This window comes from Acanthochromis polyacanthus, chromosome 16 (genome assembly GCF_021347895.1).
Source record: "Acanthochromis polyacanthus isolate Apoly-LR-REF ecotype Palm Island chromosome 16, KAUST_Apoly_ChrSc, whole genome shotgun sequence".
Classification (NCBI taxonomy): Eukaryota; Metazoa; Chordata; class Actinopteri; family Pomacentridae; genus Acanthochromis; species Acanthochromis polyacanthus.
Genome location: NC_067128.1, coordinates 14,494,119 through 14,509,411, shown reverse-complemented (window position 1 = coordinate 14,509,411; position 15,293 = coordinate 14,494,119).

Below are 15,293 nucleotides of genomic sequence, written 5' to 3'. Positions count from 1 at the left end.
AACGGGAAGGTTAAGAAAGAAGCTGCATCTAAATCAGACAGACTGAGTGTTACAGAGAAATGTTCTCTGGTGATAAAGAACATCACAGATGAGGATGTTGGTCTTTACATCTGCAGACAGTTTATTTCAGGACAAATAGTTCCAGAAACTTGGGTTGATCTGTCTGCTGATAAAAGTGAGTATTTAAATCATAATGTTTAAAGCCTCAGTATGTATGGACATAAAAACTGTCTAAGTTTGTTTTTTATATTTCTCTGATTTTCTCTGCAGCAGTGACTCAACATTATTCCAGAATCTCTGTCAGAGTTGGAAATGAAGCTGCTTTACCTTGTGAAAACATCAAAGATCATCATGATAAATGTCTCACTATTACCTGGACGTTCAGTGATTCAACAAACAGACGAGCACTAACACTGTTTGAGTTTGGACAGATTCACAGAGAAGCTGCAGCTAAATCAGACAGACTGAGTGTTACAGAGAAATGTTCTCTGGTTATAAAGAAGGTCACAGATGAGGATGTTGGTCATTACAAATGCAGACAGTTTATACCAGGACAACCAGTTACAGACTCTCAGTTTGATCTGTCTGTTGATAAAAGTGAGTATTTACATCATCAGAAAACAAATACCTTTTTTTCAATAAAGAAGAAGAGCAAAAGCTATTGTGATGTTACTTATAATAGTTTTTAAAGTAACATTCATTTAGCTAAGATAAATGTTTTCTGCATTATAAAGTTAAGCATAATTATAAAAATGATTTTTTTATTATTATTGTTATTCTCTCATTTTCTCAACAGCAGTGACTCAGCATTTTTCCGAAATCACTGTCAGAGTTGGAGGAAAAGCTACGTTACCTTGTGAAGGCATCAAAGATGATCAGGATAAATATAAAAGTACTACCTGGATCTTCGTTAGTTCGACAAACAGAATAGCAGTAACACTTTTTGAATACGGACAGATTGCCAGAGAAGCTTCAGCTAAATCAGACAGACTGAGGGTTACAGAGAAATGTTCTCTGGTTATAAAGAAGGTCACATATGAGGATGCTGGTCGTTACAGCTGCAGACAGTTTTATGAATCAGGAAAAGAAGTTGCAAACTCTCAGGTTGATCTGATTGTTATTAAAAGTGAGTATTTACATCATAATGTTTTCATCTTCAACCGTCTCATTAGAAAACACTGAAACATTACAATAATTGTGGCTGCAATGAGGAAGTTGAATGTAAAAGTTTTTATCTTTGCTCTGTGTCGACACATGGAGGATGGAAACATTTAATCAGAGCTGATTTCATGATTTGGATCAATAGAACAGTGTGAAGACACCAGTTTGGCTCTATTGGTCATTTTCTATCAACATGAAGTCAAATATAGGAAATGTAACAAAGTTCAGCTATTTCCAGGTGAGATGATCAATAGTTTGAACTGGTTCTGTCTGGATGTGAAATGTAACACACTGAAACTGTTTAATGATTCATTGGAGGTTTTAAGATGACTTAAAGTCTGTTGTTTACTTATTGTAGATGCTATACTTGAGGAATTTTCTCAGTTGTTTGGATTTTAATCATCTTTTAGGAGAAAATGTAGCAACACCACCAACAACAACCAAAAGAACAACTGAAATAACCAAAGCAACAACCAGACCAACAACAGACCCAGCAGCAGGTACAGTATGAACAGCAACAATGACTCTGATGCATTTTGTTATTCCTCACTCTTCCGTCTACAGGGTCGACTGCTGCTCACCAACCAGTTGATACAGTTACGGTTACAAAAGATCAAATCAAAGACTTTGGACAGAAAAACTGTTTTCTATTCTAATCATGCATCAGTCCCAATGGTTAATGTTTGGATTGTAGATCTCCTGAAGGTGTTGATCCCTGTTGCTGTTTTAGCAGCACTCTTGACTATCGTTGTGGCAGTCATCAAATGGAAGAAAGCTAAAGGTGAGAACATTCAGAGAACTTCAACTTATGGGAACAAACATTTTGCTGAACTTCGAGATCTACTGTTGTACCCAAATTTGATTTTCTTTGTCTTTTCAGAGAACAACAGCTGGTTGGACAATAACAATGTGAGTTTTTCTATGATGTGATCAAATATTTATCCAGTGATGATCTCTGTGATAGATTTATCTGTGGTTCCAGACCACAAGGTATTTGTTCTATTTAAGGGTATTGGTTCTCCAACATGGAGCTAAATGACACATAGTGACTGATGAATATAATGTTATTTTTCAGGGAGCTGAAGGGGAAATATTACTATTAATTTAATTACTGTCACTGTGTCATTAAGAAATAAAATTATGTAACAAAGTCAATGGGTTTAAAAGCCTATTTAAGTACAAGTATTTGAGTGTTAATGGCAAAATGGAATTAAAAGAATTTCAATCATAGAGTTTTGTTGAACAGCTTGTTTAATAGGGTTATATTCAGTCTTGTGAAAAATGAAACATGACATGAACCATAAGAAGTCTGCCTTCAGATAAAGGTGATATACTCAATGAAACATCCAGTTTGTGTTTTCAGTTAAGTTTGTCAATTAATTTTCAAAAAAGTGTATGTTTCTCTCATCTTCAAATTCATTAAATTATGTGCCGATAATTGCAACCTCTGTCATGCAACTGGACCGGACTCGAGCAGAGAACCACGCTACCGAGGCCAAGATGCAGTTTTAAGAATGGTTTATTGTAGGGAGGGGGAGTGAATTTGGCAGGTGGAGAGCCGGAGTCTTGTCGGGGGGAAGAATGAGGAGTGGTACCGGGTGGGCGGCGTTCCTGCCGGGGATCGGCGGCGGCTGGTTCCGGGAGGGGAAGCAGAGTGCGGCGCCGGGTGGTCTTGGGATCCCTGGCGGATGGAGGGGAAGCGGGGAATGAAGGGCTGGAGAGCTAGGATGCAGGCAGGGTGGACTAGAGGGACGCCAGGAGACGGGGGAGTGATGCTGAGAGAGGGGTTCGAGGAATGACTGGGTCCAGGAGGGAAACCGGAGAAGCATAGCAGGCAGGAGTCTGAGCAGCGGATTTTGGCAAGACAGGAAAAACAAGGTTAGGTTTTGGTCTCAAAGACAGCAGGGCAAAAAGGCGAGAAGGCGACTGACTAGGTGAGTCGAGTCTAACGATCTGGCAGGGTGTTGCAGGATGAGCAGGGGTTTTATTGTCAGGGTGTAATCAGAAGAATGATTGTCAGTTGCTCAGACTCTTGGTGGAGATGACTGATTGAGAGAATGGTTTAGGCTGCTCTTGTCGTATAATTCATCATGGTGTATCTGTAGGCAGTGAATCAAAGAGGATCAAATGTTTGCTTTTAACTAAATGTCCAGAAAACATAATTTTCCAAAACTTTTCAGTGCAGAACATTTCCGCCTGTTTCTGATTTTAATTGTTCAAAATGTTATAGAAATTAGTATCGGCAAGCTAGAACCGAGAAAGAAATTGATATTTGTTGAAGCTGAAGTTATTTAAGTTGATATGTTTCACTTGACGTAAGATGATGAAACTTAAAATTCAGATTGAAATGATTTGATAAGAGGACAATGTTTTCCACGAATAATGCAGCTTATTCTACAAGCAGCTTAAGTTTTATTCTCCAAAGTAACCTGCTTCTATGACTCTCAGAGAAGTAAAAAAGGGCAGTACTTTTTGTAGTGTAATGGAGTAGAAGTATAACATGGCACAAAGTAGAAGAAAACGTCAATCGACATCTCAGTGTTCATATATAAATAGTTGAGTAAATGTCATCATCGTCCACCACTGGCTGTGTTCACTGTGCAGGCTGATCTTCCAGATGGTGTTTCCTACGTCTCCATCCGCTACAAGAAGAAGACCAACAGCAAAGCCCGGGTAAACTCTCTTATTGGTTATTACTGCTGTGATGAAATCATCATCATGTGGACTCAGCTTCCAGAACATTCATGTTCTCCAGTGGATGATCCTAAATGTTTTGTCAGTTCATTAGTTGTGTTTATTTCTTTATCTCCAGGTTCAGGGTGAAGATGATACGGTGACCTACAGCACTCTCAACATTTCCTCCACCTCTGCTGGAGCCTCCACTGATCCCAGGAACCTCTATGCCTCCATCAACAAGACCAGCACATGAGAGGCCACAGTGTAGCTACATCTCTAATCATTACACTTATTTCACATTAATAAATGATCAGTTCAAGCTTCTGATTACTTCATACCACTGTGGGAGAGAGATTTTTTTGTGAAATATGATATAATTTATCTTAATAATGAGTTATTTAGCATGTTTATTCAGTGTGTTTACTTTGCTTGAAACATGAAGAGGGAGACAGATAAAGAACACATGGAAGATACTTTCGATTATTCTGCTATAATTTTTATATACAATACAACAACACTTTTACTCCTTTTTATGATTAGTTGTAGGAATATTTTATTAATAATAATAATAATAATAATAATAATGCATCGAATTTATATAGCGCTTTTTTGGTCACTCAAAGACGCTTTACAAGATAAACAAAACAAAAAACAAAAAAAAGCTGTAAAATCTTGTTCATGAGGTGGAGAAGCAGATTCAGGGTATCAGACTCTCAAAAGTGGAGTCATGTGGCTGATTGTTGTATTTGCATAAAAAAATAAATCAGAATATTATCCTAAATTTTCCAAAATAACCTTATTTTCAGTAGTTTAAGTGAAATATTAGCTTTCATTCTTCTCATTTATTCCTTGAATATATTAGCTTTATCGCCTTAAATTAATTTTAGTGTTATATTAAGAGTTGTTTCAAGATTTTTGCTTGTTTTAGTCTCATTTTACCTACAAAACTCACTGTAATTTACTTAGATTTAGGTTTTTGTGTTGTTGCTACTGTTGCTGGGGGTTTTTTGGAGGGAGAGTTTGAATGAGATTTGAACATCATTATTATTTTTTTATTGATTAAAATTGATAATAAAAAATATTCAAATAAACATGTATGATTCCAATTTTGTGTTCTTTTTTAGATCGATGTAAGAGAAATCAATTTGCTTCAACATTAACCACAGTAACATTTCAGATAAACAACATTCTTTTCCATTTACAGTCACTGCAGGTGTTAAACATCAGATATTTTCTCCACATAAAGTTTACTGGGTTTGAATTTTTCATTTGTGAATCTTAAACCTTGTGGAGTCAATCCAGGGTTTCTGAATCCAGTTCTGATCACGTTCACATGAAAGAGGCAGCAGATGACCATCACAAACACGGACGATCCAGAGACACATATTTCTGACAGGAAACACAAACTATAATCCCAATTATAGATCCATCCATCTATCCATTTTCTATACACAGCTTAATCCTCATTAGGGTCACAGGGAGCTGGAGTCTATCCCAGCTGACTTAGGGTGAAGCCAGGGGACACCCTGGACAGGTCACCAGTCTGTCACAGGGCTACATACACAGACAAACAATCACACTCACATTCACACCTACGGGCAATTTAGAGTTAACCTCAGCATATTTTTGGACAGTGGGAGGAAGTCAGCGTGCCTGGAGAAAACCCGCATATGCACAGGGAGAACATGCAAACTCCATGCAGAAAGATCATGAGAAGCCATGAACCGGGGATCTTCTAGCTGCAAGGGGAAAGTTCTAACGACCACGCCACTGTGCAGCCCTCCAATTAAAGATGAAGATTTTAAAAACACAATCCAGGCTAAAAGCAACACAGCAGCTGCAGCTCAAGTCAGGAAGGAAAGCGGCAAAAACCTGTCAACTGTGTAGTGACTTTAAATAATTACTTTATTAATTTCACTGTTCAAGTATCTATGAAGTGTTTATGTGTATTTTTTCCAAATTCTAGATTCAGTTTAGTTATCATCATACATCGCAGGATTGCAGAAAAAATAATAAATTAGTCCCTTTATGCTATTCACAAAAACACATAATCAAGAAATAAGAATGTAATTATTTACAAGATGATGTGGAGAATGAATTTAATAATCTCATCTTCAGTGTAGAAATGTCATGAAAAATCTCCCAAACACAGTTCAAGTGACGTCTGTTTCAGCCCCAGAGCCTTGGGGCCTGAACTATGAATCAAGTTCAACATATCCAGGGTAGTTTTTCATTGACTGGCTTCATTTAACCAAACAATCACGGTCGGAACAAGCAGTATTTTGAAGCTGGTTATCAACTCAGTAGGTCTACCAGGGATTGTGAATCTACCTCTGATTTGCCTTGCAGCAAGAAGATCCCCGGTTCAAATCCCGGCCTGGGCCTGGGATCTTTCTGCATGGAGTTTGCATGTTCTCCCTGTGCATGCGTGGGTTTTCTCCGGGTACTCCGGCTTCCTCCCACAGTCCAAAAATATGCTGAGGTTAATTGGTTACTCTAAATTGTCCGTAGGTGTGAATGTGAGTGTGATTGTTTGTCTGTATATGTAGCCCTGCAACAGACTGGCGACCTGTCCAGGGTGTCCCCTGCCTTCGCCCAAGTCAGCTGGGATAGACTCCAGCACCCCCCACGGCCCTAGTGAGGATAAAGTGGTGTATAGAGAATGGATGGATGGAAATTCAAACAGTGTTTCATGACTCCTTCATGTTAACATTTAGATCAGTGTGAGAGAAATTAATCATCTTGGACACCAAACACAGTAATATTCTAGATACAGTCAATTCTACAATTCTACAATTCTAGTTACATTCACTGCAGGTGGTAAACATCAGATATTTTCTCCACATGAAGTTAACTGGGTTTGAATTTTTCATTTGTGAATCTTAAACCTCATTGAGTCAATCCAGAGTTTCTGAATCCAGTTCTGATCACGTTCACATGAAAGAGGCAGCAGATGACCATCACAAGCACGGACGGTCCAGAGACACATATTTCTGAGAGGAAAATCAAACTATAATCCCATATAAAGATGAGGATTTATAAAATACAATCCAGGCTAAAAGCACAAAACACAAACACAACACAAAATGTATAATAATTTAATAAAAATGTAATTATTTTCAAGGTGACGTGGAGGATGGATTTAATAATCTCATCTTCAGTGTAGAAATGTCATGAAATATCTTCCAAACACAGTTCAAATTATGTCTGTTTCAGCCCCAGAGCCTTGGGGCCTGAACTATGCAGCAAGTTCAACATATTCATAGTATTTTTCATTATCATAGTATTTTTTCATTGTTATTTCCCTCTCAGGTCTTCCATCAAAGCTGCAGTGAGGAACCAGATCTACAGACCAGAACTGATCCAAAGCAACATGAGAAACTCTGTAGAGTCGAACAGCTCAGAACAACACAGTGTGATATAAAACTCCTCTCAGATGACATTCATCGGTGTCTTCAGTGTGTAAATGTCATGAAAAACCTCCCAAACACAGTTGAAATGACAACATCTTCCACAGTGGTTAAAACAGTCGATTCATATACTTCAATGCACAAATATAAATGTGTATTTTCTTGAAACTGTATGAGCCAATATGTTTGTACATTTTTGGAAAACAAAGAACGTGTAGGTGTGTGATGCACAAATAGTTCATATGAGTGTTTTAATCACACTGGGCATTTGCTCATCATTTGTGGGTAACACCTCCAGAGCTCTGCTATTGTTAAACCATATTCTCACCTAAATATTTCCGACTTGATTCTCAGAAAAGCTGCTGTGAGGAAGAACCAACAGGTTTCAGAGCACTAAAATATTATCTGTGTTTCTGCATCACTGACATCAAGAATCAAGAGTGTTATGAAGAGTTTAACTGTATCTGTTCTCTAAGAAACACCATCTCAAGAATACAAGAGCAGTATTGATACAGTTCAGAATATGTGATAATGACAACAGTACTACTTGTAGAAATGGTTCTAATATGACATTTGTGACACTTTCTGATGATTGGAGTCAACAAACTATTATAAACTTGAACATGTCTCTGCTCCATCAAACCATGAAGTTTGAATATGAGTTTGGCCATATAATACATACAGATTTTATCTTTTTTTCTTCTTCACGTCTGACTTTGAGTTGAGGAAGAAGCTGCTATGCTCCGCCTCCATAAAGAACCACATATGAGGAGGAGACATTAATCAGACAGTTGATGCTACATTTGTCTTTCAGAGGAACTTGGACAGAGACTTTGAGAGTTTACAGTGTGAGAACAAGACACAGGAAACAAGAAAAGAAAACGCAATGATTGGATTCAGATCATTTCAGATGTTTCTGATCCTGATGATTGCATTTACAGGTAAGGAAGCACATAAAATATAGCTTTTTAAAAAAAAAAAAAAACAAAGGACCAACAATATGCATTGATGTTATTTATATTAGATTGTGTATGAATAGCAGTTCAATTACGACAGGCAGGTTTTCTGTATGTCTAATATTAAGCAAAATTAAGTCTGATTTTTGTATTTCTGTCATTTTCTCAGCAGCAGTGACTCAACATAGATCCTCCTTCATTGTCAGAGTTGGAGATGAAGCTACTTTGCCCTGTCAAGATGTCAAAGATCTTCATGATAAATGTCGCAGTACTACCTGGATCTTCATTAGTTCAGCAAGCAGACGAGCAGTAACAGTGTTTATATACGGGAAGATTCACATAGAAGCTGCAGGTAAATCATACAGACTGAGTGCTACAGAGAAATGTTCTCTGGTTATAAAGAAGGTCACAGATGGGGATGTTGGTCGTTACACTTGCAGACAGTTTATATCAGGACAACCAGTTACAGACTCTTGGGTTGATCTGGTTGTTAATAAAAGTGAGTATAAACATCATAATGTTTTCAACTTCAAGTGTCTCATCAGAATTTGACATGTATAAACATAAAAGCTGTTCTTTGTTCTATTTTTTTGCATTTCTTTCATTTTCTCAGCAGCAGTGACTCAACATAGATCCTCCTTCACTGTCAGAGTTGGAGATGAAGCTACTTTGCCTTGTGAAGATGTCAAAGATCTTCATGATAAATGTCGCAGTGTTACCTGGATCTTCGATTACTTAACAACTAAACCATCAGTAACACTGTTTGAATCCGGGAAGATTCACAGAGAAGCTGCAGCAAAATCATACAGACTGAGTGTTACAGAGAAATGTTCTCTGGTTATAAAGAAGGTCACATATGAGGATGCTGGTCGTTACACCTGCAGACAGTTTATACCAGGACAACCAGTTACAGACTCTTGGGTTGATCTGTCTGTTATTAAAAGTGGGTATTTACATCATAATGTTTTCATCTTCATCCGTCTCATTAGAAAACACTGAAACATTTCAATAATTGTGGCTGCAGTGAGGAAGTTGAATTTAAAAGTTTTTATCTTTGCTCTGTGTCGACACATGGAGGATGGAAACATTTAATCAGAGCTGATTTCATGATTTGGATCAATAGAACAGTGTGAAGACACCAGTTTGACTCTATTGGTCATTTTCTATCAACATTTTATATCACAATTCTGGTTGCAGTGAGAAAGTTATGTGTAAAAACTTTAATCTTTGCTCTGTATCGACACACAAAGTGCAACTATTTCCAGGAGAGATGAACAGTTTGAACTGGTTCTGTCTGGATGTGAAATGGAACACAATGAAACTGTTTAATGATTCATTGGAAGTTTGAAGATGACAGGACAGTTTGTTATTTACTTATTGTAGATGGTAAATATGAGGAATTTTCTCAGTTGTTTGGATTTTATCCTGTTATAGGACACAACGTAGCAACACCACTACAAACTAAAATACTAACAACAACCAAAAGAACACCAAAATCAACAACCACACCAACAACAGCAGCAACACCACCACCTCCATCTCCACCATCAACAACTAAATTTCCTACAACAACCAAAACATCCACAAATGCAACCAAAGCAACCTCCAGACCAACAACAATAGACCCAGCAGCAGGTACAGTACAAACAGTAACAATGACCCTGACACATTTTGTTATTCCTCACTTGTCCATCCACAAGGTCGACTGCTGATCACCAACTGGTTGAATACAGTCACAGGTACAAAAGATCAAATCAAAGACTTTGGACAGAAAAACTGTTTCGATTCTAATCACGCATTAATCACATCATTTAATTTTTTTTAGGTCTCAAGGTAGTTGTGATCCCTGTAGCTGTTGTTTTAGCAACACTCTTGATCATCGTTGTGGCAGTCATCAGATGGAAGAGAGCTAAAGGTGAGAACATTCAGAGAACTTCAACCTCTGGGAGCAAACGTTTTGCTAAACCTCGAGTTCTACTGTTGAACCCAAATTTCACTTTATTTTGTCTTTTCAGGGAACAACACCCAGGTGGACGACAACACTGTGAGTTTTTCTACAGAGTGATCACATATTTATCCAATGATGATCTCTGTGGTACATTTATCTGTGGTTTTACTTTATTTTAGGTATCCATTTCTCTAAACAGAAAACTGTACATAGACTATGTTTAGAATAGAGCTTAAACTGTGAAGTGACTCAGTCTAGTACAGAAACCAGTCAGGACACCATCAGATCAAACAGCAACTCAAACATACTCTTGTTTCTTATTCAAGGTATTTCCTCTCTAATATGAAGCTTTAAAACAAACAGTGGCTGATGAATGTCATGTTTTTATTCAAGGAGCTAAAAGGAAAAGATTACTATGAGTATAATGTGTGCAATACTGAAATAAAAATACATACTAAAGTCAAGGGGTTTAAAAGCCTATTTGAATACAAATATTTAAGTGTTAATGGAAAATGAAACTAAAAGAAATCAAGTAATGCAGTTATGGTGAACAGCTTGTTTTATAGTGTTACATTCAGTCGTGTGAAAAATAAAACATGACATGAACATGGCATGAAAAAATAAAAACACTGTTTACAGATAAAGGTGACATAGTCAATAAAACCTTTCATTTGTATTTTCAGTTGTCATTTAAATTTAAAAATATGAATGTTTCTCACAATTTCAAATTCATAAAATTAATTAGAACATCCTTAGGAAGGAGCTGCTCAGTGGAATAGTGGTTAGCACTTTCACCTTGCAGCGAGAAGATCCCTGGTTTGAATCCTGGGGTGGGCCTGGGATCTTTCTGCATGGAGTTTGTATGTTCTCCCTGAGCATGCGTGGGTTTTCTCCGGGCACTCCGGCTTCCTCCCACAGTCCAAAAATATGCTGAGGTTAATTGATTACTCTAAATTGCCAGTAGGTGTGATTGTTTGTCTGTGTATGTACCCCTGTGACAGACTGGCGACCTGTCCAGGGTGTCCCCTGCCTTTGCCCGAGTCAGCTGGGATAGGCTCCAGCACCCCCTGCGACCCTAATGAGGATAAAGCAGTGTATAGAGGATGGATGGATGGATCCTTAGGAAGCAAAGGGTGGAACTTGCCTTGTTTTAATTTCTGGATGATGTCAAAATGCATCCATCTGTAATCAGAAAGAGATTGCACAATTTTTACCTGCAAAGTGTAGCAGAATAAGAGAAGATGGTGGCAGTATGATGGTGGAACTGTGATGGTTTGGGGTTTCTCTGCTTCCTTAGAGGTTGGGCTGCTTGTAGTTTTAGATTCATCTATGAATTATGCATCATATCAAAGATAATGAGAAGTTATCTGTCCAAAAGTTGAAGCTGAAAAAGAAGTGGACCTTTCAGCAGGATCATGATCCTAAGCAAACTAGTAAATCCATCTAGGAATGACTCAAAAAGAGTGAAATGCAGTTTTATGGACTGGTCTAGTCAGAGCTCAGATTGTAGTCCCACTCCAAACCTCCCTACAGACACCACAGGAAAAATCAAAGCCTGAAACGCCTTCCAACTGAAGGACAAAGATGTCAAAATAGCACTGAACTGACATCAAAGGCTGGTGGATAGTAATCCAAAACACCTAAAGAAGTTATTTCAATACTAGGATTGAAATAGAAGCTTCTTATGCCAAAGGTGGACTTACTTTTTGTACAGAAGAATATTAATTTTGTAATATTTTTGTCATGTAATTGATTGTGGTGTGGTGTTGTTGTGATGTTGTTCAGGTGTATCTGTGGGCAGTGAATCAAAGAGGATCAAATGTTTGCTTTAAACTAAATGTCAAGAAACACAGAAAAACTTTTCAGTGCACAATATTTTCCCCTGCTTCTTATTTTAATTGTTGAAAATGTTCTAGAAATGAGTTTCTGTAAACTAGAACCAAGAAAGAAATTGACATTTGTTGATGTTGCTGAAATTGATGTTAATTTGATATCAGACAATGAAATTTAAAATCCAAATTGAAATGACTTGATAAGAGGGAGATGTTTTCTCTGAATAATGAATCTTATTTTACTAGTAGCTTCTGTTTTATTCTACAAAGTAACCTGCTTCTACAACTCTCAGAAAAATGTGGTGTAGTAAAAAAATGCAGAACAACTTGTAGTATAATGGAGTAGAAATACACTGCTCTAAAAAATTAAAGGAACACTTTTTAATATAAGTACTACATCAAGTCAGTCAAACATGTGGGATACTGATCTGGTCAAGTAAGTAACAGAGGAGGTTTTTAGTCAGTTTCAGCTGCTTTGGTGTTCATGAAATTAACAACAGGTGCACTAGAGGAGTAACAATAAGACAACCCCCAAAACAAGCATGAGTTTACAGGTGAAGGCCACTGACATATTTTTCCTTCCTCATGTTTTCTGACTGTTTTTCACTAATTTTGCATTTGGCTCGGGTCAGAGTTACTTCTGGTAGCATGAGGTGATACCTGGACCCTACAGAGGTTCCACAGACAGTCCAACTCTTCCAGGATGGCACATCAATGCGTGCCATTGCCAGAAGGTTTGCTGTGTCTCCCAGCACATTCTCAACAGCATGGAGGAGATTCCAGGAGACAGGCAGCTAGTCTAAGAGAGCTGGACAGGACCGTAGAAGGTCCTCAACCGATCAGCAGGACAGGAACTGCTCCTTTGTGCAAGGAGGAACAGGATGAGCACTGCAATAGCTCTACAAAATGACCTCCAGCAGACCACTGGTGTGAATATCTCTGACCAAGCAATCAGAAAGATGTAATGAGTGGTCTGAGGGCCCAGCGTCCTCTGGTGGGCCCTGTGCTCGCTGACTGGCACCGTGGAGCTTGGTTGACATTTGCCATAGAACACAGGAATTTGCAGGTCCACCACTGGTGCCCTGTGCTTTTCACAGATGAGAGCAGGTTCACCCTGAGCACATGTGACAGGCATGAAAGGGTCTGGAGAAGCCGTGGAGAACGTTCTGCTGCCTGTAACATTGTTCAGCATGACCGCTTTGGTGGTGGGTCAATGATTGTCTGGGGAGACATATCCATGGAAGGATGCACAGATCTCTACAGGCTGGACAACGGCATTCTGACTGCCATTAGGTATCAGGATGAAATCCTTTGACCCATTGTCAGACCCTACATTGGTGCAGTGGTCCTGGATTCCTTCTGGTGCAGGACAATGCCCAGTCTGATGTGGTAAGAGAACTCATGCAGTTCCTGGAGGATGAAGGAACTGATACCATTAGCTGGCCCCCATGCTCACCTGACCTGAATCCAATAGAACACCTTTGGAACATTATGTTTTGTTCCATCTGACACCATCAGGTTGCTCCTCAGACTGTCCAGGAGCTCAGCGATGCCCTGGTCCAGTTCTGGGAGGAGATTCCAGGATACCATCTGTCGTCTCATTCAGAGCTTGTCCCGGCATCGTCAGTCATGCATACAAGCATATGGAGGCCATACAAACTACTGAATACCATTTTGAGCTGCTGCCAAGGAATTTCAGCAATATGGACTAGCCTGCCACATCAGTTTTTCACTTTGATGTTGGGGTGTCTTGAATTTAGCCCTCTTGGGGGTTGATAATTTTCATTTCTATCAAACAATGTGGCATCTTTTCATTCCTAACACATTATCCAGTCCATATCAATGCTAATATCCAGTGTGTTTTTTCCCCGCATTGAAATATGATGTGTTTTCAAAGTGTTCCTTTAATTTTTTTGAGCAGTGTATAACACAGCACTAAGCAGATAAAAAGGTCAATCTTTAGTGTGTTTAAGTGTTTATATGTAAGTAGAGTAAATGTACAACTGGTTGTGTTCACTGTGCAGGCTGATCCTCCAGATGGTGTTTCCTATGCCTCCATCCGCTTCAAGAAGAAGACCAAGAGTAAAGCCCAGGTAAGCCCAGGTTATTACTGCTGTGATGAAATCATCATCATGTGGTGTCAGCCTCCAGAACATTCTTGTTCTCCAGTGGATGATCCCAGATGTTTTGTCAGTTTATTAATTCTTTGCCTTCAGGTTCAGGGTGAAGATGATAAGGTGACCTACAGCACTCTCAACACTTCCTCCATCTCTGCTGGAGCCTCCACTGATCCCAGGAACCTCTACGCCTCCATCAACAAGACCAACACATGAGAAGCCACAGTGTAGCTACATCTCTCTCTCTTCAAGCTTTTTATTACTTCATACCAATGTGGGAGAGTTTTCTTTGTATCTGAAAATGCATAAAAAAGATTGTAATTTATCTTGATAATCAGTTATTTAGTGTGTTTCTTGAGTGTGTTTACTTTGCTTGAAACATGAAGAGGAAGACAGATATAAAATATATTTTAGTTACTTTCAATAATACTCAGTCAATTCTATATGCAATATAATAATGTTTTTCCTGCTTTTTATGATTAGTCGTATGAATATTTTATTAACTGCTGTAAAACCTAGTTGTCCATAAGGTGGTGAAGTATATTTAGGGTATCAAACTTTCAAAAGTAGAGTCATGTGGCTGATTGTTGTATCGACATAAAAAAATAAGTAAGAATATTATGGTACATTTTCCAAAATCACCTTACTTTCAGTAGTTTAACTCGGCTGAATGTTGTTTTCTTCTTCTTCTCATTACCTTCTTTTTAAATGTACATCTGTTACGGTTTAACACGTAATAAGTTAAGGATGAGGTCCTAAATTGTAAAAACAGACGTGTGACATCAACTCTTAATTATCACCCATGAGAGTTATTTATTCAGCAGCAGGAAAGGGTTTGATGATTTATTGTACAGTTTGAGGAGAAATCAGGTAGTTTTCATGCTTGTTCAGATGTATTTAGAAATCATTTATGTGAGATGCTATTTGTGTAAAAAAAGTGAGTGTTAGAAAAGTGAAATAAATAAAGAAAATCAATGCTCTGCATGCTGATGTTTTTGTTTTAAACTCCTCTCAGGTTCCACTCTTTACACACAAAGATTTTCCTTTCTCACAATGAAGATATTTCACACTTTGAAGCTCTTATCAGTATTTGAATGAGAGAAAATGACAAAGTTGATATTAACTTCTTTAATCAAAAGCTTCCAGCATGCCGACTACAGTTTGTTGATGCTGGTGGTGCAAAAATCAAACTA